Source organism: Monodon monoceros, unplaced genomic scaffold (genome assembly GCF_005190385.1).
Source record: "Monodon monoceros isolate NGI ecotype Baffin Bay Population unplaced genomic scaffold, NGI_Narwhal_1 Super_Scaffold_8, whole genome shotgun sequence".
NCBI classification, from domain to species: domain Eukaryota; kingdom Metazoa; phylum Chordata; class Mammalia; order Artiodactyla; family Monodontidae; genus Monodon; species Monodon monoceros.
The window spans coordinates 64,533,069-64,554,115 of NW_021703785.1; the positions used below are offsets into that span (position 1 = coordinate 64,533,069).

The following is a 21,047-nucleotide window of genomic DNA, read 5'->3' on the forward strand; positions in this document are numbered from 1 at the left end:
TGATTTTTCTGCTTAGTGGGAATAAATAGGGTTAGGAGGACAATTGCAGTGCCTCTCTAATTCTTTAGGGAAAGAATGCTTAACTCTATTTTCAAGGTAGGGCAGATATTGAGATAAAGATTGTGTTGGTGCCTCTCGTGCAGCATGGAGCAGAGAGTGAGTTCCAGTGACGAGGGTGGGTTACTCAGTTAGAATAATTCAATATCTATTCATTAGTCAATCATGTGTTCATTCCTTCAACAGACAACATGCTAAGTGCTGAGGATATCAAATAAGACACAAGCTCTTCCTCTGAGGATGAGTTTCTGTGTGTGCAAAGATTATCTGGAATGGGGGAAGTTAGTGCATTAAAAGAGGACATCACTGATTTGAAATCTTGTAGCAACACCTGTGGCTTCTGTATAGATAGGATTTTTGGTAAATTAGGAGGGAAATCTAGACCCTTTTGACCAATCCAAGGGGTATGGTAGGCACCCTCATGGTCCAAAAGAGAACACCTCCAAGGTGAAGATGAATCAGGTAAACAGAGAACAACATGAGTAGTCATGTGACCTGAATTCACACTTCAACTGGAGTAACTTCTTGGAGAAAAGAGAGCAGAACATACCCTGGAGTGACAATTCCAGCAGACTTCTGGCTCATGGGAGAACTTAGTTTTAAAATATTTCTCATACTGGGACTTCCCTGGTGGTCCAGTGGTAAAGAATCCGCCTTACAATTCAGGGGAAGCGGGTTCGATCCCTGATCTGGGAACTAAGATCCCACATGCCTCGGGGCAACTAAGCCCATGCTCTGCAACTACTGAGCTTGCGCGCCTCAACTAGAGAGCCTGTGTGCAGCAAACTACAGAGCCCACGTGCCCTGGAGCCTGCATGCCACAACTGGAGAAGAGTAAACCCGCACGCCACAACTAGAGAGAAGCCCACGCCGTGTGATGAAGAGACCACTCACTGCAACAAAGAGATCCTGCATGCCTCAGCGATGGTTTCGCGTGCCGCAACTAAGACCTGACACAGCCAAAAAATAAATATAAATAAATCTTAAAAAAAGAAATAAAATATTTCTCATACTAAGCCAGCAAGTGATAAAGAAGGACACTTATTCCAGTACATTGGGGAACATTAGGTGGTTATAAGTATCTACAGAAAATATATAATATTTATTTCATTTTTAGTCCTAGTAAAAACATCCCTGTGACTTCCTTTGGTTTCTGAGTAGCAGCTTGGGCAAAAGCCAAGTATGACACTGCTATACACATGCAACAGAATTTTATTTGGGAAAACCATGAATGTGGACTATCAGTAAAATGTCATAAATTTCTTATTCATCCATCCATCTATCTAGTCATCAATTCATTGATAAAATGTTTATCAAGCACCTCTTCCACTTCAGGCATTTTGCCTACCACTGGATATACAGCAGTGAACAAGATAGACACACCCTATCTTAAGAAGTATATGGTATAGCTTCCTTAACTATTGAATTAAGTAAGATTGAAGAAGAAAAATACATGGAATCCATTTCTCTCAAGGTCAATCTACTGGGGTGGATATAGAAGTAGGGCTATACTATTCACAAAAGATTGTTTCTCTTTGCCCTGCCCCAGCCTGCTTTGTGAGAACTCACAGTCATCTCCTAAAAGTTCTGCACAACCTCAGGGGTATCTTCCGTCTGTTCCACGTGAAATTTACAGTTTCCCCCTCTTCTCCAGATTATTGTGACAGTCTTTTATTTCTGCTAAAGTTAATAGTAGCAGCTCTGTTGCCTGTCATTTTCCTCATACCTCCAATAACTACCCACCTTTCTCTCTTCTACCATTTTCTTCTTATTTTTCTGAGAAAGTAGAAGCCATCATAAGACAACTCCTTCATCTTTCCAAATCCAAATCTACCAGTTTCTTAGCCATGTTATAATGGATGGACTCCCCTGTTTCTAAGGACAGCTTCTCCACGTGAGCTCTAGATCCTATCTTCCCATCTCTCTCCATCTACTCAGGGACTTGGCTCCAGTAATAATCCCTTCTCTCTCCTGTGATTATCTCTCTCTCCCAGATCATTCCCATCAGTACGGAAGCATACTGCATGTAAAGTACTCAGGGCAGAGCCTTGAACAACAAAGGCTCAGTACATATCATCTATTAGTATTATTATTACTGTCATCTTCTTCTTCTTCAGGATCATCCACACTGAGCTTTGCCATAGTGATAAGTATCAGGCCTTCCATATTCAAGTCTTGAAAAACTCCATTCCAAAGATTGTCACCAGGACCAACATTTAGGCACTCAAGGATTATGAGGATAAGAAAAGGGGTCTTAATATTTTCTTCCTTTTTGTAACAAAAGATAGGAAGACAGAATGAGCTGACACCACGAGATGACTGTGCTCACATGGTGGTTAATGGGGATAGTCAAACAGAAAAGGTGTAATTTAAAGTGTTGCCACATGACAGCTTATTTGGAGGAATCTCAAAAGTGCAAGTAGGAAAATAGCTCAAAAAATTCTCAGTTCAATAGAAAGAGGGGTGATTAGTTAATATGGCCATTAACTATTGAGTGAGGGGATAAGTATAGGGCATGACTTTTCAAGGAATTACTCTAAATGACAAGAACACACAGAATTATTTTTTATATAGCAAGGAGATTTATTCGTGGGTTCTTATTGTTATTTACATGGTTGATCCTAAAAAAATTGTTCTAGAGAAAGATAGTTTCTTTTCCATGATTTATATTTCATTTTTATTTGAGAGTTTTATCTTAAAAGACTACTGGTGCTCATATGTTGAAAGATTGGAACCCATGTGGAACAAGTTAGAAGGTATGCTGAAACTTTATACAATGCAGAGAAGGACATAGACTAGGAACCCACAAGACTGGAACACTGAGAACTTACCGAGTAGCCAGACTGACTCCTATAGTGGACATTTTTATTTTTGCAGCTCAGTGTCTCTTCTCCCTTCTGGTGGTAACAGCATCCCAACTGTGCTTTGGAGAATCACTCCTCTTCCATTGGATGTAGTCAATAGTGGTACCTGTCTTCCTCTGGCCAATGGGTGGGCACATGCCCCAAGCTTGGCCGACCTGATGCCTTTTCTCTGGAACTGAAGTCTTGCAGAATGTGTTCAAAGTAGATTCACTCCAGTGATGGCCTCCTGGAGAGCGTGTCCCTTCATTCCTGTTGCCTCAGTGCCCAGAACGGCTCTGGTTTCTGGTCTTTCTGAACTTTGGCTCTTTAGATTTTCCTTTAACTCTGTGACCTCAACTTCTTTCCAGTGCGTTTTCTTTTTTCTTCCATTAAAGACACTCAAAATGATTTCTGTTGCTTGCAACAAAAGAACACTTACTGATACATGTCCTCACCCCAAGTGAGGAGACAACTAGCAGTGCCTCCTGTATCACAATGTTTGTGGGGGTGTGGCTGGCTACCTTCCTCCTCAGATGGTGTTTGTTTTTTGGAGTCCAATTTGAGAGGTGAAACTAGGTGCAATTTTTATGAATTCTGTCTGAGTTGGAAGATGGACCCATCCTGTAAGGGAAGTAACCTAGGAACAGGCACTTTGATCTTTGGGAAGAGTGGGAATGAGTGTGGGAGAATTTGGCAAGAGCTAAGCAGGGGATCAAGGTCCTGGACAAACTGTTTGGAATCTAGGAGAGTGCTTCAGTCTCACTAGAAAATGAAACTCCTAAAACCAAGGCAACAAAAAATAAATGAATAGTGGTGGAGGTAACATTACAACTTGGGAGGCATAATTGCTAGGGCCCCCTCAGACTCAATTCAAGAATGAACCAGTTGGGGATAATGGGTACCTAGCTGAATGATTTAAAGGAGTCACCTAAAACTGGGTTTGAAACCTACATTGAAAAATTGTGTTCTTCCTCTGGTAGTGATGAGACTGTAGAGAATTGCTTTATGGGTGAGATAAATGTCTCTTCCTCTGGGATGTTTTCCCCATCATTTCCCCTTTTCTATCTCTCCTGCGTATGTTGGTCTTGATGCCCCTACCGTGTGTCCCAATGGTAACCTCTATTTGACCTGTCATGTTATTTTTTTGTCTCCCCAGCCAGACCATCAGCTTCACAAAAGAACAACTGTTTCCTTTCTTCTTCACCTTCGTATCCTCAATGTCAACCATAGTGCCTGACACTTAATAAAAATGTGTTGAATAATGAATAAGCAAAAAGGAAGCTAAAGAGTTTATCAGAGAGGTAGAAGGAGATTCTGTGAAAAGCAAGGCAATGAAAAGTCATTTTTACTTCTTGTAGTATTATATTAAGTAATGTATTTAGAGTACTTTATCTGAGGTCAATTCTAAATGATAAAAATAAGAGGTCCCCTGACAGTAATTATGGGATTTTTAATAATAAAGTAAAACTTCTCTAAAGCATGTTATATCTTTTCATGCAGCGTATTTTTTTTTATTTTACCAGACCAATCAGCTAATATACGTAGGAAAACGTTCTGCTTCACAATGACATATGACAATTTTAATGGCACCTATTAAAGTGCTTTACACATAATAGTTGTTCAGCACCTGTTTGTTGACAGAGCAAATATATTCAGCAAAATTGACCTCTTTTTATAAAAGTTTTAAGACTAAGAATATCTATTCACTATTTAATTCTATAATAGCTCACATTGCAGCAAAAGATTAAATGAGAATAAAAAAGAAAATATTCTCCATCTTTTCCTGATGCAAACTTTGTGTCATAACTTATTTTTGCTCTTCCAACCAGTGAGGTCTGGACTTTAAACTGAGTTGCAACACATCTTGTCACCTGACACACACACAAAAAAACCTTTGATAAATCTTAATTGCACACATAAACTGCATTAAAATCTTAATCCTGCATGAAAGAATAGCTCCATTTACCTAATGAGAGTCACTTTCTTCTTCTTGCTGGAAAACAAAAGCTTGTGATATTTGAAAAGGTAGACTTTGCCAATGGACTTATGTCTCTATAAATCATCGTAGACAGTGATTCCTTGAAAAACAGGTTTCATGTAATATTTATGTAAGCTGCACATGACCTTGAATGAAAGGAAGGGTTAAAAGAAAGTGTTCTTATTGTTCAACAGAACGCTTCTCTATTTTGTCAAATGTTACTTACTCAGGTCATATGCAAATTTTTTTGAACTGAACAAAGGTTGTTTATTTTAAAACTAAGCTATAGGGAAATATGGCATTTCTTTTTAGAATCAATACTATTTTATCTTGTACTCGTAGAAAATCTCTTTTAAAAAGCAAAGAGGAATAGCAGCAGCAAAGCTGGATACAGAATGAATGTGGGTAAGTAAAGCATTAAAATGTCCTCTAACTATTCATGGCATTGATTCTGGAGAGAATCATGAAAGCAGATGGAAAAGATCAGATGTCTGGTTGGTAGGGTACAGGTTGCTGTGTTTGATAAACATGTACCCTGGGGCTTCCCTGGTGTCACAGTGGTTGAGAGTCCGCCTGCCGATGCAGGGGACATGGGTTCGTGCCCCGGTCCGGGAAGATCCCACATGCCACGGAGCGGCTGGGTCCGTGAGCCATGGCCGCTGAGACTGTGAGTCCAGAGCCTGTGCTCCGCAACGGGAGAGGCCACAACAGTGAGAGGCCCGCGTACCGCAAAAAAAAAAAAAAAAAAGTTAAATTTGAATTACTTAAACAGCAGAATATGGAGGAATTAAGATGATAATTATGACCCTTACATTTCTTCCTTCTATCTGTTCATTCCCCCTCATCATTTATTAGGCATTAATGGAAGAGGAACTGCAAAGTGGTTCGCTCACCGCCCACTCCATCTCCTTTTTAGCATGACTGCCTGAACTATTGAAGCAGGGAGATTGAAATTACATTTCCCAGACTCCTCTGCAGCTAGGATTCCACATGTGAGCTGTGTCTCCTCAAGCATATATAACCTGTGTGAAGAGTGTCTCAGCATATGGCTTACAGGCTCTGCGTGATGTGATGGTGACTTCTGGAGTTGTGCAGAGTATCATGCTTTTGTAAGTGAGACTTGGAAGGAAGAGTACTGAGTGGTTGGTGTAAATATGCAGGGAGAGAGAATCTTCTGGCAGGTAGGGTGGTGCAATGTTGGATTCTCCTGCAGAAGCTTTGATAAAGGGACTAGTGGTCGTATCATTGGTGAGAGTGAGATTTCAGCTAGGAGAGTCCCTTCCAGGGACAGAGTGTTCCAGTGCCTGAGAGTTGTTGGTTGAATAACGGCCAAGCTGCCCAACCTGCCTCTCCTAGAAATTTTGTTAGCTGTCTTACACCTCTTAATAACTCCCTTTTTGCATAAATCAGCTAAATTGGATTATGTGTCCAGAAACTATGGAATCTGATAGACAACATCTATGATAGGTACTATAGATAGAAAAGTGGATTTATGCCCAAATCTTCATTCATGCTCACTGATATTCATCCTGAAGAGCTTTGAAGTCTTATGGAGGGGGTGAAAATAGGCATGTAAATAACAGGAAAATGTATTTATTTATTAACTTATTATTTTAAAAAAACTTTAAAAAATGCAATGTTAAAAGTTACTTTCTATTTACAGTTATTACAAAATATTGGCTACATTTTCAGTATAGTACGATACATCCTTGAGCCTATCTTACACCCAATAGTTTGTACCTCCCACTCCCCATCCCTATATTGCCCCTCTCCACTGTAACCGCTAGTTTGTTCTCTACATCTATGAGTCTGCTTCTTTTTTGTTGTACTCACTAGTTTGTTGTATTTTTTAGATTCCACATATAAGTGATATCATATAGTATTTTCTTTCTTTGTCTGACTTACTTCACTTAGCATAATGCCCTTCAAGTCCATCCATGTTGCTGCAAATGGCAAAATTTTGTTCTTTTTAATGGCTGAGTAGTGGTCCATTGTGTGTGTGTGTGTGTGTGTGTGTGTGTGTATACGTATATATATGTATATATATATATACATACATATATACATATGTATATATGCCAAAACTTCTTTATCCATTCATCTGTTAATGGACACTTAGGTTGCTTCCGTATCTCGGCCATTGTAAATAATGCTGCCGTGAACATTGGGGTGTGTGTATCTTTTTGAATTAATGTTTTGCTTTGTGTTTTTCGGATATATACCCAGGAGTGGAATTGCTGGGTCATATGGTAGTTTTACCTTTAGTTTTTTGAGGAACCTCCATCCTGTTCTCTACAGAGGCTGCACCGGTTTGCACCCCCGCCAGCAACGCGCCAGCATCCCCTTTTCTCCATAGCCTCGCCAACATTCGTTATTTGTGTTCTTTTGATGATGGCCATTCTGACAGGTGTGAGATGATATCTCATGTGGTTTTGATTTGCATTCTTCTGATGATTAGTGATGAAATAACAGTAAAATTTAATAAATGTTGCTGTAGGCTTGAAATACAGAATGAGGAGTACAAGAAAAGGACAGTGGCTTAGAAGAGTAAATTGGCTGAGAAGGGTCATTGGACCAAGGAAGGTTTCATAGAAAAGTTATCATTAGATCTTTAAGAATGAATTTTTCTTCACATCAGGTGAAGAAAATGGGAAGGATATTTCAAGAAGAAGGAACAGGATGTTCAAAGTTATGGAGTGATGAAACAGCATGGGGCATTCAGCAAAGTATTATAGAAATTTTGTTATGTAAGGAGAGTATATAATTGATGTCAGGGAGATGAACCTAGGAAAAAAGGTGGGGCCTTGTATGCCGGACTTAGGAGTTTGGCTTTGAGGATTTTGAGCAAGGGGATAGCATATATTTCAGGAAGGTTACTTGGGCAGCCGTGTGTAGAATAGATTGGGTGGGGGGCGGTCACTGTTAGAGACAGTATACAGGGAAGATTTAAGATGCTACTGCAATAACGTAGGGAAGAAATGGTGAGACTGTGGCACACGGAAAGGAGAGGAGCAGATGGATTAGAGAGATAGTGTAGTTGCTGACCCGCAGCAGGAACCCAGTAAACATTAGTTGAGTGGGATACAAGGTGGAAAAATTGAACAGAACTAAAAAGTTCTTGGCTTGGGTGAATAAGAGGAAGGGAACAGGCTTTTCAGTAAATGCCCAGAGAGTTTGCCGTTGGTACTGTTAGTCTGTACCTTATTTGAAAGGAGAAAAGGTGTGATAATCAATATTATAAAATATTCACTCACTTTTTTCCATCCATCCACTCACTCATTCATTCAATAAATATTTGTTGAGTTCTGTTTATGTGGTACACACCGAGCTAGGCATTGTGGATTCCATATTGAGTTAGCCAGTCTAAGGGGGATGGCAGACATAGAGCAAATAATGATAGAATAATTAATTACAGTCAGGAGGAACGTTCTGAAGGATAAAGTAGGGTATTATGTGATAGGGAAGGTTTAGGGATATATGAGCCACAGGGGAGGTGCTGTGGAATAGTGAGCATTACCCGTGTAGTGAGACTAAACCTGTTTTTCCAAAAAGGATTGCATCTTTAAAAATTTATCATTCCATCCAGATTTCATAAAGGCTGTTGTTCTTACGTCTTTAAGGCTATGGTGTCATTGTTGGAAAGCTTTCTCTATGCAGAGCAAATCTACCCATTCATTCTCTCTTCTGCTACTATCACTAGAGAACTTTTCTGATTAATTATTAACTAGCAAATGTATCTCTAGAGCACCGCACTAAGTGGTAACATATTAATGAAGATGAATTTGTGGTCGTATTCACCCTTCTTGAGGGAAGTAAGCTGGACTATGCCAACAATCGATCCCATTAATCACTTTCTGTTAGATTCACTGTGCGATTTAGTTTGTCTTTTGGGGGGGATTCTTTTCTCCATTTGAAAATAAATATTTTCTGCAAATAAAGGAAATGCCTGTGCAATTTACAGTGAAACCAGCCACGTTAATTTATAGAGGAAGGCTGCATGGATACTAGGAAGAACATATATGGGTTGGTAGACCAATAGAAGTCATATATTGGTCTTGGCTATCACTTCACAAATGACACAGTCTGTCTCTAGGTATATCAAATTAATTGAAGAAAGTTGAAGTAAAGTACAATGTTTAATTGGTCTAAAGCAGTGTTTTCCAAACTACAGATTGGAACTCATTAGTGGCTTGTGAAATCAGCTTAGTGTGTTGTGACCAGCATTTTTAAAAAAGAGGAAATAGAATTGGAAAAGTAGTGAAAATAGCAGAGAATATTGCATATAGACAGAGTAAGTAATGGTTTGTAAAACTTCCATTTCATATGTATCTACATATGTTATATACAGCTGTCTTTTGGTATTTGCAGGGGATTGGCTACAGGACCCCTCTGGATACCAAAATACGCAGATGCTTAAGTCTCTCACAGTTGGTTTCTGTATTTGTGGATGCAGAATCCGTGGATATGGAGGGCTGATTGTACGTTATATTGTATGTATGTATGTAACATGCAATATGTATATATGTAAACTTATTTATGTGTGTATATACCAGGTGAATACATAAAACACCAAAGAAGTTTCAAAGCCATAGATCTGGAAAAAGAGTTCTAGATAAAGACCTCTTCAGCCAGATCTTCCATTAATATACCTATCCCAAATTACTTTCTTATTGCTTAAAGCACATTGAAAACCATTGAAACTACTGGGATGCAGAATTATTAATACATGTTAGCTCTGAATGAATGCCGGGTAAAACAGGGAAGTAAAGGTACTCTTGGTTTGGTAAATAGATACATATTTCATATACTAAATAAAGGTGTTCTAAACTTTCAAGGTTTACTAATTTTGTTATTTAGAATTTAAGGAATTCTGTATCAAATATATGAGAGAGATTGACTCATTTTCCTAAGTACGTTAAATATAGTAACCTGGAGATATTAGAGATTCAGACTTTAAGTTATTTTTTTATACCTGACACAGATTGGTTTGTGATCTATGATTATTCATCATGAATGCCTTCTTTCTGACCCACATTTAATCATTTATAAATAGAAATACTATTATTTAGTTATAGTATTTTGTAAATAGTAATTTCTTTAATATAGCATATTGGGATTACAGTTTTCAAGGCATAATTGTTGGCATTCTTTTCCATTTCTACACTATGTAGAAATAATAAAGCTATGGATAACATTCTATTCTATATCACTATGGCCATTCTCCAAAGACTCCTGCTTTTGACTTCGTACAGAAATTTATTTCATTACTTTGTAACATCAGTCTCGTCATTTTCACTCTTCACTGCTGGGTCTCAAATTCAGCCTTCCAAGACAACAATTAAGCCTGATAAAGAAGTGGCTATTTCTATATGAAAGCCCAGGATTTTTTTCTATTCCATAGTATACAGATGCTGTCCATTTCATGCCTTCCTACACTCCCATTTATAAATCTTGATTCACACACTGTCCAGAAGGGGCAACCTTATTACCATTTGATTCTGCCCCCTGACTCAAGCTAGCTGAAAAGGGTGGAGGCTTGGAAATCAGTTCCCTCAGAATGGAGGTAACGTTGGATATTGAAATAATTAGTTTTACAGAGCCAGGGTAGGAATCTGTACCATGGAGAACCAGAACCACCTGCCTGTCAATGATTCAGGAAATCAGAAGGAGAAAAACAAATACCATATGCTAACGCACATATATGGAATCTAAAAAAATGGTACTGATGAACCTAGTGGCAGGGCAGGAATAAAGACGCAGACGTAGAGAACAGACTTGAGGACACAGGTGGGGAAGGGGAAGCTGGGATGAAGTGAGAGAGTAGCATGGACATATATACACTACCAAATGTAAAATAGATAGCTAGTGGGAAGCAGCCGCTTAGCACAGGGAGATCAGCTCGGTGCTGTGTGTCCACCTAGAGGGGTGGGATAGGGAGGGTGGGAAGGAGGGAGACTCAAGAGGGAGGAGATATGGGGATATATGTGTATGTATAGCTGATTCACTTTGTTGTACAGCAGAAACTAACACACCATTGTAAAGCAATTATACTCCAATAAAGATATTAAAAAAATACATGAAGTAAATGAAGCATTCAACAATTTAAAAAAAATGATTCAAGAAAGAGTAAATAATAGTTTTGAAGACAAAGCTAGAAAACTAGAGGCCAGAATAGAGAAGTAGAATGGAGGGAAGCCATGCGGCTTTGAGGGATGGAGAGCAATCTTGATCCTCTTCTTCCATTCCAACTCCCAGCTCTGCGTGAACTTGGATTTCATTTTCTTGGAACCTGTGAGATCCCTCTTTATTTATGCTACCTTGAGTAAATTCACATTTCTAAATGTGCTCTGATTAAGACATGTCCCTTTGTTCAGTTTTCTTTGTTTCTCTCCCAACCCAATCCCTTCATGCTATTCAACTCGGACCCTTCCTCTGGGATCCACAACCATCTTATTTCTTCTGTACCCTGTCATGTTGTAATTTGTCTGTAAAGTTCTATTTCTCATCACACCTAGAAATACTGGCAATGATAGGGAACCAAAATAAAGGCAGAGAAACTGATTATGTTATTTTAGTCAAAGTTGAACTGAAATGTGTTTAAAATTTTGAATCAGAAAAAAAAAAAAGGCAGTCAAAGCCCATCACTTATTCAATGTATGATAGTAAACCCCATTTCTTTGTTTCTATCTGCTCTAGTATTTATTCCAGGTCTTTCGCAAACACATTGCTTTCCGATCAACCTATAAAATTTAAGATGTATTTTCTACAAAATAAGGTAGTGTAAAACACTGCAGTTTTCAATTGGGATTGATTTCTCTCTAGAGTTTGAAATCACAGTGACTTTGGACTGGACTTTGCCTTAAAAAAGGAGGTGATTTGATACCAAAATTAAATGGTCAGTGTCTTAGATTAGATTTTCTTCTCAGTAAACAACTAGCTTCCAAGAAATATGATTTCAAATAACTCAGTATTTTGATATTTAGTGAAGTATTTAAAGATATTAGCTTTATGGAAATTTTGTTTCTTTTGATCTACATGTATACTCATTCTAATTACCATCAATATTTTAAAAACCCTGATATTTTAGTAGTTTTTGTGGCCTGGCAAACATTAAGAGATAACTTTTAAAAATATCTGAATCTTCTGTCTTTGCATTTAAGAATGATTAATAATGCTCAATATAAACTCCACATATAACCAAATTACAGTAGTGATACTCATAAAGATGACAGAATTTTTAATCCATTCATCAGATTCTCTTCAACTGTTTCAAAGATCTTAAATAATTATGCCATCAGTTTTTCTGTTCAGGCCATTTTGTGAAGAATATAGAAGCAAATGATTTCTAGGAAAAGATACTGATAAGACATTTACAAGGTTCACACTTTTCACTAAGTAGTGAGTACTCATTCTATGGTTTTCATTGGCTAAGAGTTCTATGTGCTATACCTACATTTATGAGAAGAATGTACCTTACAAATTCTGAATTCAAATTTCAACTGTGTCGTAAACTGTATGTACAGTTATTTTTCTCTTTGTATTTTGATTTATTCCTCTATATAGTGAGTAAAACTAAAATCTGTGTCTCTCACATGATAGCAGGTGCTTTGATAATAAGAAACATGAGATAAATGTTTGCATTGAGCTATAAATGCATTTTATAGCTCAATATTTGCATTGAGCTATAAAAGTGAAAGATGTGATTTACTGTTGTTTGCATGCTAAAAAAATGTTTGCATTTCTCCTGTGTGAAGCAGAACTAATATACTAAAAGGAGCTAGGTGGGATTAAAAGCAATAGATACACAGCTAGGCATTCCCTAAGGAGGTGGCTATTTGCAGTTTATTGTGCATAAAAAAATCATCATGTGATCTACTGAGCTACTTTTATGTATTTTCTCTGCACAGTCCTTGACTGTGAGGTTGAGAGACCACATCATTGTTGCCTTTTGAGTGTCACTAGTAAAAGTAGCCAGAATTTAACTGCAGAGGATCCTCTGAGTATAGTTGGTAATAGATCCATGTTGAAATGAGACTGATGAAGTCCATTATACCAGCATACCTAAAATAGTTATTCCACTGTTAAGACCACATTTTGGAAGAACTAGCCTTGTATATACCAGAGACAAATAGTTGGGGGCTCTCCTGTTTCATTTGTATTCATTGCAAAAATCTGGCCATCATTATAAAGCATTCCCTTAGTCCAAAGAAAAGAGATGTTATCACTGCCTCTGTTCCATCCTATTTATAAGCACATCATCCTGGTTTGCATCTCTATTCTCCATCACACAACCTATAGCCTTCCTGGTACTCTGTACTTAAGGAGAATACTGTATCCACTTATGAGATTTAGAAAGTGCTGAATGTAATTATTGTACAGACCTGCTTTGTGTCTTTATTCTGGTAAGTGTTGGTGACTAAAGGGCAGAGGTGGGCACTCTAACCACAACTAGCACTTAGTAGGCACTTAAAAAACAGTGAGGATGGAAGCTAAATTGTGCTGATTGCAAAGATGCCCTGAGAAAGAAATTTCTAGAGGGGACTCTTTAAGATTATCTTTTTTGTTTATTTTTGTCTCAAAATAATTAAAATGGCTACACTTGTCAGTAACAGAATCCTGTTAGCCACAACTTTTTTCACATGAAGGAGAGAAAATGCATTTGCTTTGCCTGTTTAAATGGAGCTTGCCAGAGGACAAGACTGGAATTACCCTGAAGCAATAAATATTGCTGTGGATTAAAGGAAGAAACGTTGCTTTTCTGAAGGCTCACCCTTTATAAATAGGAAGCAGATGCAGTAACAGAAGAGTGAGATATCACTCTCTCCGAGGTGGGGAGCTCGGTTGGAGGCTCTACAACATCAGAATCCAGAGATTAAGGCAGAAATGGGGTCAACGTGGTCAGAGGACTTGTCTTTAACAAGAGAGACAGTAGTCCAGTAGTCAGAGGCTCTGCTCTGTTTGCGTGATAAACATGTAAAAAGAATATATAAGTTCCCAATAGAAGGCATGTTGTCTCCTATGGGTTACAGAAGAGAACTGACTCATTGCCAGTTCACCTTTGGTCAGACCCTTCAGCACATTCCCAGGCTCTGACAAAGAGTGCTTTAAAATGACTGTGAACTGAAAGAACTTCCTGGTAACCAACATGCAAATGAGTACCCCAAACATTCCTCCCGGTGCAGAATTCATTGTGGGTTGCCTGCAGTGCTTATTTGCCTGTCAATTCCTGGGGTCCTCCTATTCACTGTTATTTCACTTGCTAGGTTTTAGTTCAAGGAGTGAATTGGTGACTTTGAAGGGCATTGTCATAGCATTGGTGTCTCCTCATTACCTTTCAGTAATTCGCCCCATTACTTTTTTACTCTGTGGTAGGTGTACTTCCTTATAAGCACCAAAGCCTTTCAGGAGTCTTGGGAAAACCATTCTACTGTACTAGTGTTTCCTCCCCTTTGTTTTCCTGTCCATCAGATTTTCAAAGTGCATGCTTTGGGGGAGGAAAAATACTTTCCTCTACCCTTCTAGGTTCTTCTGGCTGGCCTAAGAATTAAATTAAAATGAGAGAGATAACAGGAGAAAATCAAATTTAATTATGTATGTACAGAGGCTCCATAAGAGTATGAGCCCAAAGACAAGTCAGGCAATTGAAACTTATATACCATCGGAGAGAAGGAGAAGCAGGTGTGGGTTTGGGACTTCAAAGGGAAGGGAGGCAATTTACAGGCAGATGTCGATTGCGAAAAGAGCATGCACCATGTAAGAGTTGTGAGTTAAGTTTTATTTGGGGCAAAATGAGGACAATAGCCAGGGAGACAGCCTCTCAGATGGCTCTGAGGAACCGCTCCAAAGAGGTATAGGAGGAGGTATAGGAGGAGGTCTGTATATATGTGATTTTAGAGAAGGGAGTATACATGTAATCAAGCACACATGTTGGCAGAAGGTTGCTGCTAGTCACGAGGAGCAGAGGTCTCCATTAATGATTTTAGTGCTTTTCTAGATATGAGACGATCCAAGATATCGGACTCATAAATCTCCTGAAAAGATCTATCTGAAGGCTGGCAGAATGCCAGCTTTCCCCAGAGGACAGAGTCCCTCATTCTGATCTCCTCCCTGAACACCTTTCAGGGTGTGTTGAAGGTCAGCGGCTGCAGTGGCTAGTGACTCCATTCTTGTAGAACCCAATGACGAGTGAGACTTTTTAGCTGGCAATGAAAAAAAGCAAAGGTTTGGCAAACAAATGTTTTCCGGGCCACACAGAGACAATGGAGCGCATATAACACTTTGATCAGACTACTAGGTTGCCCCTAGTCTACCACACCTAGTTCATATTTCACTTTAGTAATCTATGGTGATAGGTCTTCTTGGAACAGGCCTTTTATATAAATTCTTTTAGGCAGTTAAGGGGAGGAGACCCTTTTGTTTCTTAAAAACAACCAGCCCCAAATAATCATCAAGCCACAGAGACATATTTTGTCATGGTAAATTTTGTTCCCCAAACAATGCATAGCTCTGGATTATTTCAAATGGATGTGAAACATACTTCTTGCTATATCGCCAATGATTGAATAGTCCTCAGTTATATCATTAAAAATGAGGGACTAATTGAAGATTGCTCCTGGTCCTAGTAGTATTTGTTATTTTTACTTATTATTCTTCTAGAAAAGATTTGAAAAGCTGTTGATTCATGTATGAGTAATTAAGTATATCAACTGTCCTTACTTGAAGTGATCTCTGGCATATGTTTTCATTATACCTTTTATAATTGTTTCAACTAAATGTTTGTTTCACACCCTGTGATATTGTTATATAAAAGATATATATATTTGATTTTGTCCTTGGTTCCTGGCACAGAGCTTCTAAAACCCTTGTAATTTCCTGAGCGATAAGGCTGAGAGGAGCATGTTTTGTTATTCACAATAAGCCCCTTTCAACCACACCTGAGTTTATGCTAATAAGGTGACTCTTGGAGGAGGGGGGCCTGTAATTAGATGGTTGGATCTTTTAGCCCCACCTTCCAACCTCCCAGAAGAAGATAAGGACTTTTGGAAATTGACTTAATCACCAGTGGTCAATGGTTTGATCAATCGTGCCTATGTAGGAAAGGAAACTTCCAAAAAAACTCTGAACAGCAGGGTTTATAGAGACTTCAGGTTGGTGAAAGCAACCATGTGTCAGGAAGGTGATGCACCCAATCTCTGTGGGACAGAAGCTCCTTTTGGATGCCTAATTAGGTATCTCTATACAGCTCTTCATTTGTATCGTTTACAATATCCTTAATAATAAACAGGGAAACATAAGCAAGTGTTTTCCTGAATTCTGTGAGCAGTTGTGGATAATTAGCAAACTTGAGGAGGAGGCTGTAGGAATCTATGATTTACAGCCAGTTGGTTAGTAGTACAGGTGACAATCTGGATTTGGGATTGACGTCTGAAGTGGAGGGTAATCTTTTGGAGCTGAGCCCTTAACCTGTGGAGTCTGCATTAACTCTAGATAGTTAGTGTCAGAACTGAGTTGTAGGGTAACCCCATGGTATCCAGAGAGTTGGGAAATTGCTTAAAGTGAGAGAAAAACTCACACATTTGATGTAAAAGGTGTTGTGAGTAGAGAAAACCAAAATTTTCCTTTACACCCTATCGGCTATTGGGGGGACATCATTATCTAACAAATATTTAATTACGTACTCTATATATTCTTTTGGTACTTCTTTCTAAATAAAAATAGGGTCAGAATTGTTTCTGGCAACTGTGAACTGCCCATCCACTGATAAAGGCTTATAAAGGATAATACATCTGGGTCTTAGTTTTTCTCTTTGAACTGAAAGTGACCTTTGAGGCCATCAAGACTCTTTACTTGGCAACTTCACCTGTTAAAAAAAAAAAAAAAAAATTAATGTATTCATCACCAAAAAAATTAGAACCTTATTGTAACTTTATGTACTTAGCTATAGTTTGGCTTTGACATATGAGTGTAGGGGCAGAACAAGGGTGAGAGCATCACAATTTCTTCAGCCTACAGTTCCTGGAAATTGTTCCATGTTGAGGGGAGTGCTGTTTTTTGAGTTGAAAGTGATTTATAAATATAAAAATGTAGTATCTACCTACTTAAAAATTAAGTACACTGCAAGTTGAACAAACTAAATAATCATCCTGAAATAACTCACCCAAACATAACACTCGTTAAGTTAAAAACAAACCAATCAACTTTTAAGTGAACTAGAAATCACTCTAGGTAAATGTTTATCTGACTCTGGCATGGAGAAGGCTTTTCAAACTATGACTATGAAGAAAATTGATAGGACTGGCTACATTAAAAATGTTCTCAATATGTGATTCCAAATTCTTGAGGGCTTAGGGAGAGTAAAATATCATTTACAAGTGTTTTATTTCATTTTATAAAGGCAGAGTCTACTCAACTGTTATGAGTCATCACTTAAGAAGAAAGCAAAAGTGCTTCCTTGTATATACAAAAATAGGAAATTAAAACAGCAACAATATTCCAGCAAAAAATCACAGTTATCTCTCATCAGTTCATTCAGTCCTGGGTCATTAGTTCTTGTTCTGTTTTATCTTCACTTAGCAGACTTCTGACTCCAACTGCTTCTGGACTACAGTTCTGGGAATCCTGATTCATCACACTGGTAGGTTCTCAAAGTTGTTTCTTTTTTTTTAACTATAGTTGATTTACAGTATTATATTTGTTTCAAGTATACAACATAGTGATTTGATATTTTTATAGATTATGCACCATACAAAGTTATTATATTATTGACTATATTCCCTATGCCGTACATTACATCCCTATGACTTATTCCATTTTATAGCTGGTAGTTCATACATTTTAATCCCTTTCACCTATTTTGCCCAACCCCCTCCCCTCTGGCAACCACTAGTTTGTTCTCTGTATCTATGAGTCTATTTCTGTTTTGATATATTTATTCATTTGTTTTATTTTTTAGATCCCATATATAAGTAGTGTCAAACAGTATTTGTCTTCCTCTGTCTGAATTATTTCACTTAGCATAATATGCTCTAAGTCCATCCATGTTGTAGCAAGTGGCAAGATTTCATTCTTTTTTACAGCTGAGTAATATTCCATTTTGTGTGTGTGTGTGTGTGTTTGTGTGTATGTGTGTGTGTGTGTGTGTGTGTATATATATATATATCTATATATATATACACACTGCATCTTCTTTATGCACTTATCTGTTGATGGTCACTTAGGTTGCTTCCATATCTTGACTATTGTAAATAATGCTGCAATGAACATAGGGGTGCATATATTTTTTTCAAATTAGTGTTTTTGTTTTCTTCAGACAAATACCCAAGAGTGGAATTTCTGTGTTATATTGTAGTTCTGTTTTTAATTTTTTTAGGAACCTCCATACTGTTTTCCATAGTGGCTGTACCAATTTACATTCCCCTCAAGAGTGCACAAGGGTTCCATTTTCTCTATATCTTTGCTAATACTTGTTATTTCTTATCTTTTTAATGATAGCCATTCTGACAGGTGTGAGGTGATATCTCATTGTGGTTTTGACTAGTATTTCCCTGATGATTCGTGATCAAAGTTGTTCAAATGGTGCTATCAGAAGCCTGTTCCCTGAAGTACCTGGTATAATCCTTTTCACAGGCTCTGAGATGCTCCTACTTCATTGAAGATGAAGCACTCTGGCCTGTAGCTTATTGCAGGTGCTTTCAGGAAAGCACAAGTGTAAAACAGAAAACTCTCTGTAGAAGACAGGAGACTTAAAATTGCTGTGGTTAACCTATTACTGGTAAGCTTCAAGGTGAAAGATCTGATGAGAGTCCACTTTAAAAATAATGAAACTGACAAAAATATTTGGTTGTTTCTGTGGCCTTCAGAACAAGATCATAAATTCAGTCAAAAACTACTTTAGACAAAATATCTATAAACCTAATAGTCCTATTTTCAAAGAACACAGTGTACATGACAATCTAATTTATAAAATGAATAAACATAATCATTTCAGAGAAAAATCTTGTGATATATAATAATCCTGATGCAATATACCAAGAATAAAGTAAGAGTGTACCTAGAATATATCAAGAATATCAAGTAAAGAGATTTAGTGAGCTGAAGTAGGTCCTAAACATCTGTATGTGAATATGACACCATAGGTGAATAATGCAAATCTCCAATTGAAAACCACTGGCTTAGAAGATGCCAGATTCAAATGAAAGAAATTGTGCCTAAGTTAACATTTTAAAAATAACTGAAAGTATGACTAATCACACTGTACTGTTATTGTCTAATAACAGGCAAAGCAGCACCAGGATTCTAATAAATAAAGACATGTCACAGATAGCAGGGGCATTGGCAATTCTTTAGGAACTCCCCATACAGCACACAATTAGTGCAACAGTTATATTCATTACCTTTTACCCATGCAAATTTAACCTTCTATGGTTTCAGTTTTTTACCATTGAGAACGATGATTTTGGCTGTGGGTTTGTCATATAAGGCCTTTATTATGTTGAGGTAAGTTCCCTCGATGACTACTTTTGGAGAGTTTTTATCATAAATCGGTGTTGAATTTTGTTAAAAGCTTTTTCTGCATCTATTGAGATGATCATATGGTTTTTATCCTTCAGTTTGTTAATATGGTGTATCATTGATTAATTTGCATATATTGAAGAATCCTTGCATTCCTGGGATATACCCCACTTGATCACGGTGTATGATCCTTTTAATGTGCTGTTGGATTCTGTTTGCTAGTATTTTGTTGAGGATTTTTGCATCTACGTTCATCAGTGATATTGATCTGTAGTTTTCTTTTTTTGTAGTATCTTTGTCTGGTTTTGGTATCAGGGTGATGGTGGCCTTGTAGAATGAGTTTGGGAGTGTTCCTCCCTCTGCTATATTTTGGAAGAGTTTGAGAAGGATAGGTGTTATCTCTTCTCTAAATGTTTGATAGAATTTGCCTGTGAAGCCATTTGGTCCTGGGCTTTTGTTTGTTGGAAGGTTTTTTATCACAGTTTCAATTTCAGTGCTTGTGATTGGTCTGTTCATATCTTCTAATTCTTCCTGGTTCAGTCTTGGAAGGTTGTGCTTTTCTAAGAATTTGTCCATTTCTTCGAGGTTGTCCATTTTATTGGTATACAGTTGCTTGTAGTAATCTCTCATGATCCTTTGTATTTCTGCAGTGTCAGTTGTTACTTCTCCTTTTTCATTTCTAATTCTATTGATTTGAGTCTTCTCCCTTTTTTTTTTTTTTGATGATTCTAGCTAAAGGTTTCTCAATTTTGTTTATCTTCTGAAAGAACCAGCTTTTAGTTTTATTGATCTTTGCTATTGTTTCCTTCTTTTTCATTTCTTTCCGATCTAATGTTTATGATTTCTTTCCTTCTGCTAACTTTGGGGGTTTGTTTTGTTCTTCTTTTTGTAATTGCTTTAGGTGTGAGGTTAGGTTGTTTATTTGAGATGTGTCTTGTTTCTTGAGGTAGGATTGTATTGCTGTAAACTTCCCTCTTAGAACTGCTTTTGCTGCATCACATAGGTTTTGGGTCGTTGTGTTTTCACTGTCACTTGTTTCTAGATATTTTTTTGATTTCCTCTTTGATTTCTTCAGTGATCTCTTGGTTATTAAGTAGTGTATCATTTAGGCTCCATGTGTTTTTATTTTTTACAGATTTTTTTCCTGTAATTGATATCTAGTCTCATAGCATTCTGGTCAGAAAAGATACTTGATACGATTTCAGTTTTCTTAAATTGCCAAGGCTTGATTTGTGACCCCAGATATGATCTATCCTGGAGAATGTTCCATGAGCACTTGAGAAGAAAGTGTATTCTGTTGTTTTTGGATGGAATGTCCTATAAATATCAATTAAGTACATCTTGTTTAATGTATCACTTAAAGCTTGTGTTTCCTTATTTATTTTCATTTTGGATGATCTGTCCATTGGTGAAAGTGGGGTGTTAAAGTCCCCTACTGTGATTCTGTTACTGTTGATTTCCCCTTTTATGGCTGTTAGCATTTGCCTTATATATTGAGGTGCTCCTATGTTGGGTGCATAAATATTTACAATTGTTATATCTTCTTCTTGGATTGATCCCTTGATAATTATGTAGTGTCCTTCTTTGTCTCTTGTAATAATCTTTGTTTTAAAGTCTATTTTGTCTGATATGAGAATTGTTACTCCAGCTTTCCTTTG

The 21,047-nt window shown here is 37.5% G+C and overlaps 1 long non-coding RNA gene across 1 annotated transcript in view; it reads left to right on the forward strand.

Moving 5' to 3' along the window:
* Positions 1-17,491, forward strand: part of LOC114888339 — a 105,733-nt gene extending 88,242 nt beyond the window's left edge. Inside the window, exon 3 of the long non-coding RNA XR_003791764.1 lies at positions 17,452-17,491. This is a non-coding gene — a long non-coding RNA (uncharacterized LOC114888339). The remainder of the gene's footprint in view (positions 1-17,451) is intronic.
* Positions 17,492-21,047: the final 3,556 nt, after the last annotated feature.